This window comes from Mus caroli, unplaced genomic scaffold (assembly GCF_978045245.1).
Source record: "Mus caroli unplaced genomic scaffold, Mus_caroli_1 scaffold_9, whole genome shotgun sequence".
In the NCBI taxonomy this organism is placed as follows: Eukaryota; Metazoa; Chordata; class Mammalia; order Rodentia; family Muridae; genus Mus; species Mus caroli.
The window spans coordinates 34993676-35008447 of NW_028227264.1; the positions used below are offsets into that span (position 1 = coordinate 34993676).

The 14772-nt window shown below is 38.4% G+C and overlaps 1 protein-coding gene across 5 annotated transcripts in view; it reads left to right on the plus strand.

Annotated features, from left to right (window-relative positions):
* Positions 1–14772, plus strand: part of Hs3st5 (heparan sulfate-glucosamine 3-sulfotransferase 5) — a 294266-nt gene that overhangs the window by 209982 nt on the left and 69512 nt on the right. Inside the window, exon 4 of one of the 5 annotated variants that reach the window (XR_015048396.1) lies at positions 9531–9994. The exons of the other annotated variants lie outside the window; for them this stretch is intronic. The gene's annotated coding sequence lies outside the window, so the exon portion shown is untranslated. Of the gene's footprint in view, positions 1–9530; positions 9995–14772 lie in introns of those variants that run through there. 5 annotated transcript variants of the gene reach the window in all.

The following is a 14772-nucleotide window of genomic DNA, read 5'->3' on the forward strand; positions in this document are numbered from 1 at the left end:
TATTTGCTAGTGCTGAAGTCCTAAATGTTCAGATTGGTACACTGTGATCTTCTGTGACACTTATATTTTGGCAAGTTTTACCTGCTTTTAACTGTTTCATTATTTATATAATAAAACACTCAGGAAAAAGGACAAAATGGCTTGTGCACATTTGAAGTGTTCTCTGTATTAGGTTAACTAGATTAAGATATAGAATCTCTCAAGTTCATGGCAGAAATGAGCATCAGAGTCACCTGAGAATGCTTTTGAAAATTATTCATGACCAGGTCTTACCCCTAGAGATTCTGACTCAGTGAGATCAGAGTGCAATCTACCAGCCTGGATTTTCATAAACTTTCCCAGATAATTACAAACAACTTCATGGAACTGTGGGTTAGGATTTCTAAAAACAGAAACAACCTATCAGATGTATGTGTGTCTTGTAGTGGGTTGTCCTGATACTGCTTGTATTCTAGTGCCAAATACTGGCTCCTCAAGATGTGGCTGACCTAGATGAACAGATACTCACATACTCAGAATGATGCCACGGTAAACTTCTCCCCAGTCTAACTGGTCAATAAAAGGCTAGAGCATGTGATTGGGCAGTGGAGGGAGTAAAGTGGGCCTAGAGTTTAGAGTGAGGAGAATTAAGGTAGAGAAAGAAGAGAGGGAGACAGAAGAAGAGGATGCTGCCGTGGATCAGAACTACATGGACAGGAGAAAAAGCAAATAACAAGGGACTCTGTAGCTGCAGAACAAGTTAATATAGCTCTAGATCTGGCCAATCTAGATTTATGGCTTGTAAATAAAATACCTCTATTGTGTGTCTTTTATACAGGCTTGTTAGGATTATAAATTCCTTTATAACACTGCATAGTTAGAGATCTGGGGTGACTAAAAAATCTTATACTCTTGTGGGTCTGGAAAGGCCTAAATCTTTAGGCCAATCTAGCAGGTTGGAAATTCCAGCAATAGTTGATACTTACAGTGTTAATTAGGAAAGTGCTCTGGAGACAAAATTTCTTTTTTCTTTGAGACCCTTTCTTTTCTCTGAAGCTTTTTGACTATTGCACACAGTCCATTCACACTCTAGAGGGTATTTATCAAGATTACCAGAAAGTCAAACCAATGAGAAACACGTCTTTGGGAATAAATGGCACTTTCACGTGTGTACACACACACATACACACCTGCACAAGCATACTTCACATGCATATACAAGCTTAAACTTTCCATTGGTGAATGGGGAGAATGGAGAAAGGAAGAAAGAGAGAGAGAGAGAGAGAGAGAGAGAGAGAGAGAGAGAGAGAGAGAGATTATAAATTGGCTCATATGATTAGAGGCTGACAAGTTCCAAGATGTATAATCAGCAATCTGCAAACTCACAGTAGCTGGTAATTCCCATCCAAGTTCAGAGGCCTCAGGAAAGTAATAATGTAAGCTCCACTTGAAAGCTAATGTGTTCCAAACATAACAAGAGGCTAGTGAAGAGTACAAAGGCTAGACTTCATCAGCTTTGGGAAGTGTAGTAAGCTGGGTTCCATCTATTCTATTCTATTAAGGTCTTCTACTGGTTGGATGAGGTCTACCACATTTGTATGGGCAGTTTGTTTTATGCAATAAACCAACTCAACAGTTAATGTAATCTAGAAAACAACCTACTAAATGTTTAGTGTAACCCTGCCTAAGCTCCTGAGTTGGGCCATGCTACCAGCCCTTGCCCAGCTTCCCTGGAATTCATGAATAAAAGAATACACAGTTGTTCATTTTCAACTTGCCTTCTTGGCACTATTGCTGGATGTGACTATCTCCCTCCTTGAAAAGTGTGCCATTATCATTACTTTTAGCTCTGCATCTCCCAGGTGCCCTAAACTTTGGTGGCTAGTCACATCTAGCCCCTGATAAATGCACCTGACCACCTACCTGTAGGAGTGGCCTGTGTGGCCACTCCATTTTGCTATCTCACATGGCTCTTCAACCCTTCTCCATCAGAAGAATGGGAAAAATCTGTCTCTCTTCCTTTGCATCCCTCTGCTTGCCTTCAGGAACCCAGAAGTCACACCTATTCCTTCTGCCAGCAATTTTCCCATGGCTTTCTTTACTGACATATCAGGAACCAATTGGAGAACAGGACCTTAGCATCAGAACCACCCCTACAACTAAATATCCAGAGTTGATTCTTGTCAAATATATGGTTGGAGAGGTTTTCTGATAAAGTGGTCTTCAGGAGCAGTAAACGAACAACTGAAAGTCAAACCATGGGGTACAAGCTGATAGCCTGTGTTCTGCTTGAGATGGCTCTCCAGATAGATCTCAGGTCGAGACAGCTCTCTGCTTGAAACAGTTATTCAGTCGGTTCTCTCTGGATAGCTCTCTCTTGCAAACCAAAGCCCAGTCTTTTACTTATATATCAATTTATTCATTACCTCAGGTTCCCATTTGATTATCCCATGAGTCAGCATTTTATGAACTTAGCTCCTTGACTCCTAGGAAAAGAGAGCAAGCATTTTTTTTAACATTGCAAAGGAATTCAGAGATCTGCCCACCATTGTAAACAAAGACAAGTTTAGATGGATGGATTCTGTCCTGAGCTTACCATTTGCACTATGCCTGGGCCTAAACAAGATCTGTCCCAGGCTGATCTTGAACTAAGGAATCTGCTTGACTTTGTAAGCACAAACTATAAGTTTAGCTGGGTAGGATCTTGCCCTTCGATCATCACTCCCTGAATCTCTTTATCACTTTCTTTAGTATCATTGTTCATCGTGCACCTGCCTCTGTTCTTCTAGGTCCTCATATAATTATATTGCATCTGTATATTTGCATAGTTGAGAAACTCTGTGTGTGTGTGTGTGTGTGTGTGTGTGTGTGTGTGTGTGTGTTTAACTCATATTTTCAGAGATCTTTCCCATAACCTTAAGGGCTGTTCTGACAGCACTCACCATTTTGCTGAGGAACTTAAATACACCCTTGTCTCCTGGACTTGTGCTGCTTCTAATTATTATGGCATCATTAACCTTAACAGGGAGATTATTCCCCAAAGGAAGAACATGAAAACATGTACATTATTATATGAACAAGCCTTATGCCCACAGCAACCATCAACACACATGGAGGTCCACTCCCTGCTGGCCCTTCTCCATGGGCAGGAACAATGCCACAAAGTCCCTTTTGTGGTGGCCATGCAGGGCTCAGGACAGTACTTCTGAAGGGACATGGGATGTAGAGACAGGAGATCCCAGGCAATATACTGGGTGAATACAGCAGCAAACTACAAGAGACTCTGTTTCAAATACTTGGACTAGACAGTGGGGAAGGACACCTGGGAGCATCCTCTGATCTCCTGACGTACATAATTACACACATGTACCCACATGAATACACAAGAACACACATGAACACATATACAAGCACACAAAAATTTGAAAAACTAATTTATTTCAAAGTTCTCTCGATCTTTTGTAACTATTGTTGGCTTTATGTTGTGATGGACATGTTTCTCTGTTCTAGTACTTTCTATAAATTAAGTTATACATGATGATTATTTGTGCCTGTTTTGTTGCTATTATTACTATTGCTTTTTATTGTAATTCAAATTTACCATTTTAGCAAATTTTTAGCATACAGTTTTGTATCATTAAGTATATGGATAGTGCTGTACAAACATGGTCACTACCATCTCCAGATCCTTTCATTTTCTACAGCTGAGCTTTCATACTAACTCAAGAGTAATTCCCTATTCTTTTCTTCCCACAGCCACATTGACCACAATTCTACTTTTATTTATGTGACTCTGAGTACTATAAGCTCCTATAACAAATACTTGCTCTCTGTGACAGATTTATATTGCTTACTATAATGATCTCAAGTTTTATCCTTTGCATTCTGTCTAAATGCTCTTCTTTTTTAAAAACTGGATAATATTCTGCTGAGTATATATGCCATATGTTTGTCTACTCACCTTTCAGTGGGAACTTGGGTACTTACCTCTCTCACTTATCTCCACATTTTAAAGATCACCATCTTGTTCCATGTTGTCTGTGTTATTTTGATAATTTTGGTGATGTTCTCTTTCGGCTGGCTGAATTAATGCTAAACACCTGCATTTGAATCAAAATGTTTCTGTGTTCTAGTGTGTGTGTGTGTGTGTGTGTGTTTTCTTTCTTTCTCTCTCTAGCTTATTGTTGGTCAAATAAATTATCTGCAGCTTAATGCTAAGAAATTTCTATCATTCTTGGGGCATGTTCCATGACAAAGGCAAAGAATGAATCATAGTAATAACTTACAATTTTATAGTGCTGGCTGTTGACAGCACCCATTTGCAGGCCTTGTATCATATAATCCTCTTAAGAACCCATTGATGTATCATAGTCCACACCTTGGCAATAGAAATCTCAGACTATGAAAGATTAAGTAGTGATGTGCCCCAGGTCACACAGCTGGCAAATGACAAAACATTCCTTTGAACCTAATTCTTCTAGGTCATGCTCAGTGCTCACAACTTCCTGTCCATTCATTTGAAGGACAGAAGAAATGCTCACATGGGAAATATGGGCTCACCTAGTAGCCAATTGGCATGCCTGGGATGCCTTAAGCAAATGGACAACTTGAGCCACGAGAGCTCTGCAATTTGGGAGAAATGCCTGGTGAAATGGAAATGCTCTGGGGATAAATTACTGCCATGCTCATACAAGAAAGCTGGTATTAGTACAGAAACTGCCAAGTATTAAATCTACTATGTCCAAGTTCTATGTTAGACCCTTATATATATCACATACTTGAGAAAGGTCTTTTAAATGATGTTATGTCTACATTTCAGATTAATAAAGGGCTATTGACAAAATTTAAGTCCAAAGTTACAGAGAGAGCAAGTGAGGGCAAATGTGTTTCCATCCCAATGCTGCTTGACTATTTAGACAGTGCTTCCATTGCCAGACCCTGAACAGAAGACAAGACATATAGACGATACCTCCAGGCAAGAAGCTGGGGTAGAGAAACCACTTAACCTTCTACCTAACTTCACTAGATCCAGCTTGAATTGCCAATTATGAATGGCTTTATTAGAAAAGCACACAAAGTCTCTGTTTCTTATTTTTGTTTGATTTGGTAAACACACCTTCTATACACTGTATACTTTGCTGAGGCAGAATGCGGCCTTGGTTGCTTTTTATTTTTTATTTATTTATTTTTTTTATCCATCCAGAGGATGGTTTTGAGATGTGGATCCTTACTGAGTACCTTAAGGAACCAACTACACTGTGCTGAGAAAGGCAAGAATATAGGGCTCATGCTGCTCTTTGATTAAAGTTTCTCAGACAAAAGTTTACCTAAAGAGCTTTATTGTTTCAATGTCTTCTGAGAGCTAGTATTCTGAGCAGTCTTGGGAGGGGAGTTATTATCTAGTGTATGGAATACTGTAGCCAGCTTCCATCCTATGTGAATTTTAGTAGAATAAAATAAAATAAAATTTGAAAATGGGAGTGGAAGCTGGGTAACTTGCCCATATTTGCATCTAAAGGCAGAATCAAACAATACCAGGCAGGTTCCCAAGTGCTGAGTGGAGTCCACAGCAAAAGCTAGTGGGAAACCAAACTGGGTTTTTTCAGCAGTGTCTCTGCTGAGTGCTTTGTCTATACTGTGCACATTGATTAATCGGGAGGAATACCATCCAGAGTTCCCACTATCCACTTATTATGTTAGTGCCTTAAATAAAAATGTATATAAATAAGGTCCCAGTACTGCAAGAAAATTTGTTTGGTTATTTATTTCTTAATAGCTGCCTTTGACAGAGTCTTATGTCTGTACAAGACGTTAAGAATAAGTGACAATTGAGTGTTCTGCCCTAAACAAGCTCCCAGAAATATTTCAGTAGAGGGAGCAGAAAAAGTAGAAGAGCTGAAACATAAGGAAGGACTGTGAGGTGTCATCTTATGGACCATGCCAGACCTTGCAATCACACACTGTTAGCAACTATGGATGACTTGATGGGGTCTGTAGGAGAATGACCAGGCAAGGATGCAAGAGGGACACCATGACCCTGATGCTTCTTGCTGAATTATTTCCTATTGACAGATTCAGGGAAAGAGGGAGGAGCCATTTCCTTCAGTATTATACTCACTGTTTATCTTCTCAGGCTCCAACAGATGGTCCCAATATAATAAGGAGGTCCTGGTTAAATAATATAGACCACACAATAAAACCAAAATGCATATATCTGAGAAGGGAATGGAAAAGAGTCAGTTTGGTAGGGGAGGTGGGGAGACGAGTGAGAAGAGAAAGAAACTAAGTACAATGTGTTATTCACATGTCTGAATTTGTCAAAAAAACTAATTTTACTAAAAAACAAATAGACAAATAAATAACTAAATGAGTTTCAAAATAATAACAAAGTGCTAACAAGTTTAAATACCGGCTTTCTAGAATCCAGTGTTTTTTATCCCAAGTGAAATCAAGTTTTAAATGTTTAAAACTGTGTGATACGTTAGCCTAATTTTTAGAGCTGGATTTCTCAGTATATTCAAACAGCTGCAGAAGGCACCTTTAGCATTGTCTGCATATGCTTTGGAAATTCTACTGAAAAAACATCAAGTTTCTAAACTGTGCGTGCTTCCCCATTTTAAAGGTATTATCTGAAATTGCTCTTCATATGAAATGTCACAAAGCTAAAACAGCAATTATTTCTAAAGAGATTTTAACTTTAGAAACATTTTCTTTTTTTTTTTTTTTTTGGTTTTTCGAGACAGGGTTTCTCTGTGTAGCCCTGGCTGTCCTGGCACTCACTTTGTAGACCAGGCTGGCCTCGAACTCAGAAATCCGCCTGCCTCTGCCTCCCGAGTGCTGGGATTAAAGGCGTGCGCCACCACGCCCCCATCTTCAGTTTTTAAAAAAAGTATTTTGTATTTGTAAAAAAGGAAAATAAAATCAATGGATTTATTGACTATGTTTCTTTTACATGTTTCAATTGATCACTGTATCTTCCAGAGAAAAATTAAATACATTCCATTTGCTTTTCCCATACTGAATTTAATGACAATTTGGGTATATGCACTTACACCCTGTCTCACAATATCTCCTGCAAAAGTAGTCACCGTAAGAAAATGCTTATTTTCACAGGCTAGACTCACTCTGTAGAATATTACATTGAATTTACTCATCTTGCACTATTTCTTTACTACCAACAAGCAATGTCCTGAAGAAAAACATATCAAATGGCCTCAAACAATGTAAATATGAAAAGCAATAGATGATTGTTAATAACATTAACCCTTGTCTCTCTCTTTTTTTTTTTTTTTTTTTTCGAGACAAGATTTCTCTATATAGCCCTGGCTATACTGGAACTCACTTTGTAGACCAGACTGGTCTCAAACTCAGAAATCTGCCTGCCTCTGCCTCCCAAATGCTGGGATTAAAGGCATGCACTGCCACTGCCTGGCTAACCCTTATCTTTTAAAAGTGGAGTTGTTACCTTGTCTTAAGTGCACAAGGAAAGAGAGAGGCTGATGTGATATTCTCCCTCTGAATGATATTCCTCACTATCTGGATGTACTTTTCATCAGCACATCATTTATAAAAAGCTGATCCTGGACAGATCTGCTTACTCAATTACTGACCATAGTAATGAAAACATGATTACTGTGGCATATGTGTATGAGCACCAGGAAGTGGGTATGGTTACTTGAAAGACATGTAGAACAGAGGCTGTTGACTGAGAGAAACAAAGCATTTGATAAGCCAGGTATGAATGTGGGTTTTTTTTTTTTTTTTTTTTTTTTTTTGCCAGGTTTCTCATTCCCTCCAGATTAGGGATAAGCCTGACCTAGCCTGGGGTTTTTAGGAACCAGGATTGCAAAGGGTCATGGTCACTGCTGAACATCGAGACAAATAAGGGTTCTAATATCAAGTCCACTGTAGCTGCATTGACAATAAGGGCTGAATGGAATGATGGGGTGGCAATAAGAAACCAAAGCTAGGGTTGTGGGTCAGAAAGCATTTCAAAAGCAAACTGAAGGGTTAGGAATGGGGATGTTGCTGGTAAACTGTCTTATCAGTGGGAAGGAAATGAAAGGGCCCTGTCAGTTTTTACCTCAGCCTTAGAGAGTAATTGAGATGGGGACCATAGGAAAGAATAACATAAGAAGCTGACGTGCTTGAAAATACCAACAGCAGCCCCACTTTGCACTTTGGTACACTTTTGAAGTTTGAGTAGACTTAAATTATCTTGAGACAATGGCGCAAAACATCTTTGAGTTACCCAATATTGATGGAAGCAATGACTTACTGCACCTTACAGGGTACACGTGAGCCAGGGACTCATAGTCTAGGAAGTGCCCGTCTCTCTGAAGGAAACTGGGACTAGATTTCAGATATCTAATGTGACAGTCACACCACAGTTTAGTATGCCTGAAGACATGGTGTTTCTACACCATCAGAGAAACGTGTTAGTTATATTTGAACTTGACCTGGCTAGAAGCTAGAATGGAGACCTCAGTCTAAGAACAAATGAATAAGCAGAGACTTTGAATGCCAGACCCAGGAGTTTGCAATATATTTAATTCAACAAGAGCCATTAAGATTTCCTTTCCTGTTCATCACTTTTAGGTAATTTTTCTTTTAGGCAGAGGTCCTGTTTATATTTTATCAAATTATTAACTTGTGGATATTATTAAAATATATATAATGAAGGAAATCAAGTCACTTAACCAGTTTTTTTTTCATTTCTATGGTGAGTATTAGAGACAACACCATTTCTAAGGGGCCTTCAGATTTGGAGTTTTAATTTGATGGTATAAATAAAATTCTCTATGTATATACTCAGCTGTGAAGTGAAAAAGAAAATTGTTTTATTGACTTAATGACTGTTTACACATAAAATTCCACAAGAAATACCATTGCAAATTTGGAAGTTAATATGTCCCACTCTGCAACCTTGTGGGCACAGTGTATTATTATGACCCACAAGGCATCCTTATACATTACCCTTTTTACGCCCCTCCAATGGAAGGGAATCTGGATCTGGATGAGGTAAAGCTTCTTCTTCATCTTGTGGTGTGTTTCTGATGTATCTGAATGGAAACTTGATTTAAGCATCCTGGGTGCTTTACTCCCGCTTAATCTTGAGCTGACAGGATTGTCTTATTTTAGAAGTGGAAAGGTAGAGTGAAGCAGAAGCTAAAATCTAACACTAACTCTGTCCTTGTTCATCTCCTGTAATCATGCTCTACTGCAATGTATGATTTCTAATGCTGAGCAAGCAAACACAAGATAAGCAAGAACCATAAACTTGAACTTATTTCTTTTTTTCTACTTGACATTAAAGATGCCCTATTTGGGGGGTGCCATGTAATATTTCAAAACTTTATATACCAACTTTTTAAAAATACAGTTATTTTCCAAAAATTGTGACAAACATCTTTAAACAATGATGCTACAGTAACCAGGTATTGGAATGACTTAAGTATTCAAATGCAATGATCAGTTTAAAATTTGTATAATCATGTAACAACACCATCTAGCTTTGTTAAATTATTTAATGATCAACATTCTCTTAACAGGTATAATAGTTTCCTTCAGTTGTCAGCTAGTCACCTGAAAAGAGGGAACCTGAACTGAGGTGTTGTTTCCAATCAATTGACTTGTGGACATGTCTTTGAGGCATTTTCTTCATCGATAATTGATGTAAGAAGGCCCAGACCACTGCAGCTAGTGTCACCCTGGGCAAGTGGCCCTGCCTTGGATAAGAAAGAAGTTGAACTTGAGCTTGAGAGCAAAGTTAACAACACTTCTCTCCTGGTTTCTGCTTCAAGCTCCTGACTTTGGTTCCTGCAGTGGCTTCCCTCAATGAGGAGCTATACCCATAAGTTAAAATAATTCCTTTCTTCCCCAAGTTGCTTCTGGTCATTGTGTTTATCAAAGCAACCAAAATAAAATTAAAATAACGTGTTATTAAATTTAAAGGTAAATGAATAAGTAATCATAATAAGACAATTTCATTATTTACAAAGAAAAAGGTTCAAAAAGCACAACACAGAATACTGGCGTTGGTTTTTGTTAGATTTATTCTTTCTAAATTTCATAAATATATACATTGTATTTCTATTCTGAGTGCCCTCCACTTCCCCCAAATCCCATCAGACCCCACCCAGTATGTCCCCCTTCCAATTCCAAGTCCTTTATTTAAAAGAAATGTATGGTTCAATTTGTGTTGCTGGTATGCAAATGTGTTGGGCTGTCACAGGAGCATGGGCAGCCTACCAATGACCACAGCTAGAAAAACAGACTCTTCCCTCTTTCAGCAGTCATCGATTTAAAAAAAATCATAAATAATAAGTGCTTCTTTGAAGCACCAAGTCACAAGAAAGGACTCCATTGCACACTGTATGTTTCACAATATTCTAAAAATGGGCTGTGCTCTGGTGTAGGCTAAAGAACATTGCAGACACTCCTCTCATAGAAGTTGTAGTTCCAATTACACCCAAACAGCTTAGAACATTCTTCCATGCTACATAAACCATGGTCAGAGCAGCAAGACAAAAATAATAGGAGTAGTTTTGCTCCAGGAAATCCCACTTAATTTAAGGTGAATAAATTTCAGTTTATAAGCTTGAAGTACATTAGGCTTTGAGCACTTTCTTTCTTCCTTTTAAATCTACATTAATATTTGGCTCTTTGCTCACGGGGAAATAATTCAGAATCAAAGGTACAATTTTTTGTCCAGAATGCTAAAATCAATTTTCTCCTCTGGCTTATAATAAATGGTAAGTTATATTCCCAGTAGCCAAAATTCCTCCAATTATAGATGTACATATCTAGGGTCCAGAGAAAAGCATGTATGGCCTTCCTTCTAATGTCTTAGAATTCCAATCCTGAAGAAAAGGAACAAATTACTCCTAAAAGCAGACAGTCTAGCTTGAACTCTAAGTTTATAAGCATATTACTTATATTTTGGAGGTAGTTCTCTTATTTTTCTTTGAGTGTCTCCTTTCAAAGCTTTGCTGGAAAGGAGATTTATATTTTTATGTAACTTGCTAATAATATGCTCAGAATACATCAGATTAATCATTAATTCCTGTGGTTTTCTAAAACCAATTGAAATTAAAATGACCAAATTGCAAATACATGGAAGTACATTCTCCTGTGCCACAAATCCATGGTCCATGTAAAACACACACACACACACACACACACCTTTTAAAGACTATAAAACAACATCATGCAAACTTAGAGATATATATGAAAGACATCAAGGTATGGTTCAACTCATAGAAATTTGATTAGAATCATTGTTTTTATTTCCATATATTTTATCTTTCTGGGCTTCATTATCTTTCTAATTAAACTTAAGATTGTTGTGATTATAAAAAGATAAAGGAATATTAAGATATGTTCTATGGGGATGTGGTGAGGTATGGGGGAAGGGGATGCCTCAGCAGGCCCACACTGAAGCATCCCTTCCACCTGAAGGACCAACCACACAATGGTATAGTATAAACTAGAGTTTATTCAGGGCATGGGGAGGGGAGTTAAGAGAGTAGTAGAGGCAAAGAGAAAGGCAGAGAGAGGGAGAGAGTAGAGAAGTAGAGACTGGCCATGACCACATGGAGAGAGGTGGGAAGAGAATGGGGAGAGGGGGCAGGCAAGAGGCAAGAGAGAGAGAGGCAAGAGTAAGAGAGAAAGAGGAGGTGGCAAGCAGCCCCTTTTATAGTGGCTGTTGCCAGGTAACTGGGGAGGAGCATACCTGGCTGTTGCCAGGTAACTGAGTGGGAGGAGTCCAAACAGAATATCAACAAAGATCATTGTCTCTGAGTAGGAATATTGTAAAAATGGAAAGAATGTGTGAAGACTGTGCCATCATCACTACAAATAAATTTTTAATAAGTCTCAGATAGGCATTTGTTTATTGTTTAATCTATTCATCACATTGTGAACTCTTTGGAACTCCCAATATTTTATCACAAATTCTAATTGCCAGTGCCAACAGACATTTGTTGAATGAGTTAGTGAAACAGAATAGTTTTCTTCTTGGATTGAAGTGCTCAAAATCTTTTATGAGTTTACAATAATACAATTTATTCTGTCCCTCAATTTTTTGTATTAACATCCCGAAAGCATTTTCATAACTAATATTCCCTATTTTAGTTGTTATTTTATCTCACAGATTGTCCATGATGTTAACATTAAGCAGTTGTTCCTTATTAAGTCAACTAAGTTCTACTTTGTAGATCTCTTCACAGCCCTCTGAGTGTCCCAAAGATTACATAGTAGCATTTGAAAAATAGGTCACATTATTTTCTGGCGAAACCAAGAATTTATCATATTCTACAACTTTTGGCATCCACCGGATAGGTACTGTCTCCTGATATGGATGACTATCCTTTAAAACTGACTGTGTGTACTAGGAAAGCATTTTGTAGAAGCATTCCATGAGACTGCCTTCCATGGATTTTCCCTCAGATTTTCTACATTCTACATCCTCTAACTCTATGCTCATCCACTTCTCATCCAGCTTCTTCACATGAGTTGTCTGCCTCTTCTTGTCTGTTTTCAGTGTACATACATACTCACATAGTGCATGGGCACATGTGTATGGAGGCCAGAGATGGATCAAAGGTATCATCTCTATCATTCCCTGCCTCGTCCAGTAAGACAAGAAATTTTACTGAACCAGAACATGCTGATTCAGCTAAGGCTGCATAGCCAATGATCTCCAGGGACCTCTCTTTTCCCCATCACCTTGGGGTTACAATGCCAGCCCAGCTCTTATTTGCATGCTGGCGATCAAAAGTCATGTGTTTACTCAGTGGGCAGTTTAATGGCAACTAGCCCCTAAGTCTGAAGGTTGCTTCTCTAATGCATCTGTTTTCTCATGTGCTACCAGGAATAGAATTCAGGATCACATGCAGGCTAGACAGCCTCTTCCACTGTGTTGTATCCTCCAGCCAGTGCATTGTCTCACTCTATGCCTGCTTTCAAAGGGACTGGGAAATACCCTTCCACCATCTGTGCAAAGAGGTTCCAGAAATAGCTCATCAAAAAGTTCATGCCTGAGACAGTTTTCTCCAATCTCATTTCTGTCCTATATGTGAGGTGATTTAAAATCTTGAAGCTACTCTAATGAAATTGTCCTCGAGCTTTAAAAACTGAACAAAACAAAAACCAAACACACACAGGCATGCACACCCAGCCTCACATGCACACACATGCAAAAAAATGCACATGCACACAAACTAAACAACAAGTTTACTTACTGTGTTAGCCATAGACTCTTGATGAGAACATTGAAAACCAGTAGTTAAGCTAATGGTAAATACAGTTCCTATTTTTTAACTTGCTTTTCAAATGTAGATTGTTTTTAGTTCAGTTAACACTGATCCTTAAGAAATACAGGAGCTGTTTGAGAGGCACCAATCTTGTAGAAAGAACATGAAATTTTTTAAGACAAACCACAGGTCTGTCTCTTATTCCCCCCCCCCTTTTTTTTTTTCACTACATGATACCAGTTCAGCTTCTCCTGGCATGCTGCTCCTCAGAAATTTGTCCCTCAAGGGTAACCTGCTTGGTGACTGGTTAATCTTGTCATGATGTGGGCAGCCCACCACTAATGGGATAAAGGAGGCCTTGCTGCACAGACAGGGCATTCTGAATGCTAATAGCATCATTAGGTGTCTCTGTGACCTGAAGTGGATCATTTAATTGCTAGCTGTCTTTCTTTTCTGATCTCCAACAATAATAATACATTCCCCTAGTTCCTTGCAAGGCATAATATGCAGAATTGATGCATAGGCATTTTCAGGATATGGGACACAGTAGAGGCATTTAATGTTGTCTGAGTTCCCTATATTGCCTTTATTTTCACTCCTAGAGGAAACTATATATGTAAAGAGAGAAACTTGTGAATTGGGGGCAGTTACTTAGTGCAGAAATGACTATTCCTAAAACCCCAGCCATCTAGAGTCAACCACTCCTGTTCTGATTATATCCAAGCAGCCACTTGATAAACTAATATTTATTCTTTCTTTAAGTTTCCATTCTGCTAACATAGACAAAGAGATAAAATAGAGACTAATCCTTTTGTGCTTAGAATAACATCTCTTGGAAAGTGTTAGACAGAGGAATTGGTTGTTAATAGTGACACTTTGAGCTTAGTGCTTATTTGCCCTTAATAGTGTATTTAATAATATATTTACTTAGCATTTAACTGGTTAAAAGTTAACAAGAGAATACAGCCGCAGGTAAAAGTGCAGGCTGCACAAACCTCATTACCCGAGTTTGACCCTTGGAACCCATGGTGGAGGGAGAAAAGGGACTCCTGGGAGTTGCCCTTGGACCTTTGCACACCTACCATATCTGTGTGCCCACACTTAGATCATACACACAGAATAATAAACACAAATTTAAAATTAATGAAACAAAAGTGCTTTGACATTACATGTATCTTACTTGAGCCTTTCTTATAAAGAAAACTGATCATTTGGGAGACAGGAACAAAAGAGACCATTGTGAAATCCAGAGCTATCCCAGTAAGGTGTGACAAACTCATACTCATCTTTTCTGATCTTATGTGAAGTAATATTTTATTCTGCTAGTCCTAGCTCCCTCTGTGCTTACCAATAGAACTGCATGACACTCGTGTGTAAATTGTGTGATGTGAGGACAAGCAACAGTAGCAGAGAAGAGATGGATTGAAAATACAATTATAAAGGAACTCTCATTTTCAAAATTGTTTTGTTTAAAACTAGGAAAAGTGGTTCCTTCAAGATTAATCTAAGTGTTCTGATCATTAAAATCATTTCCATT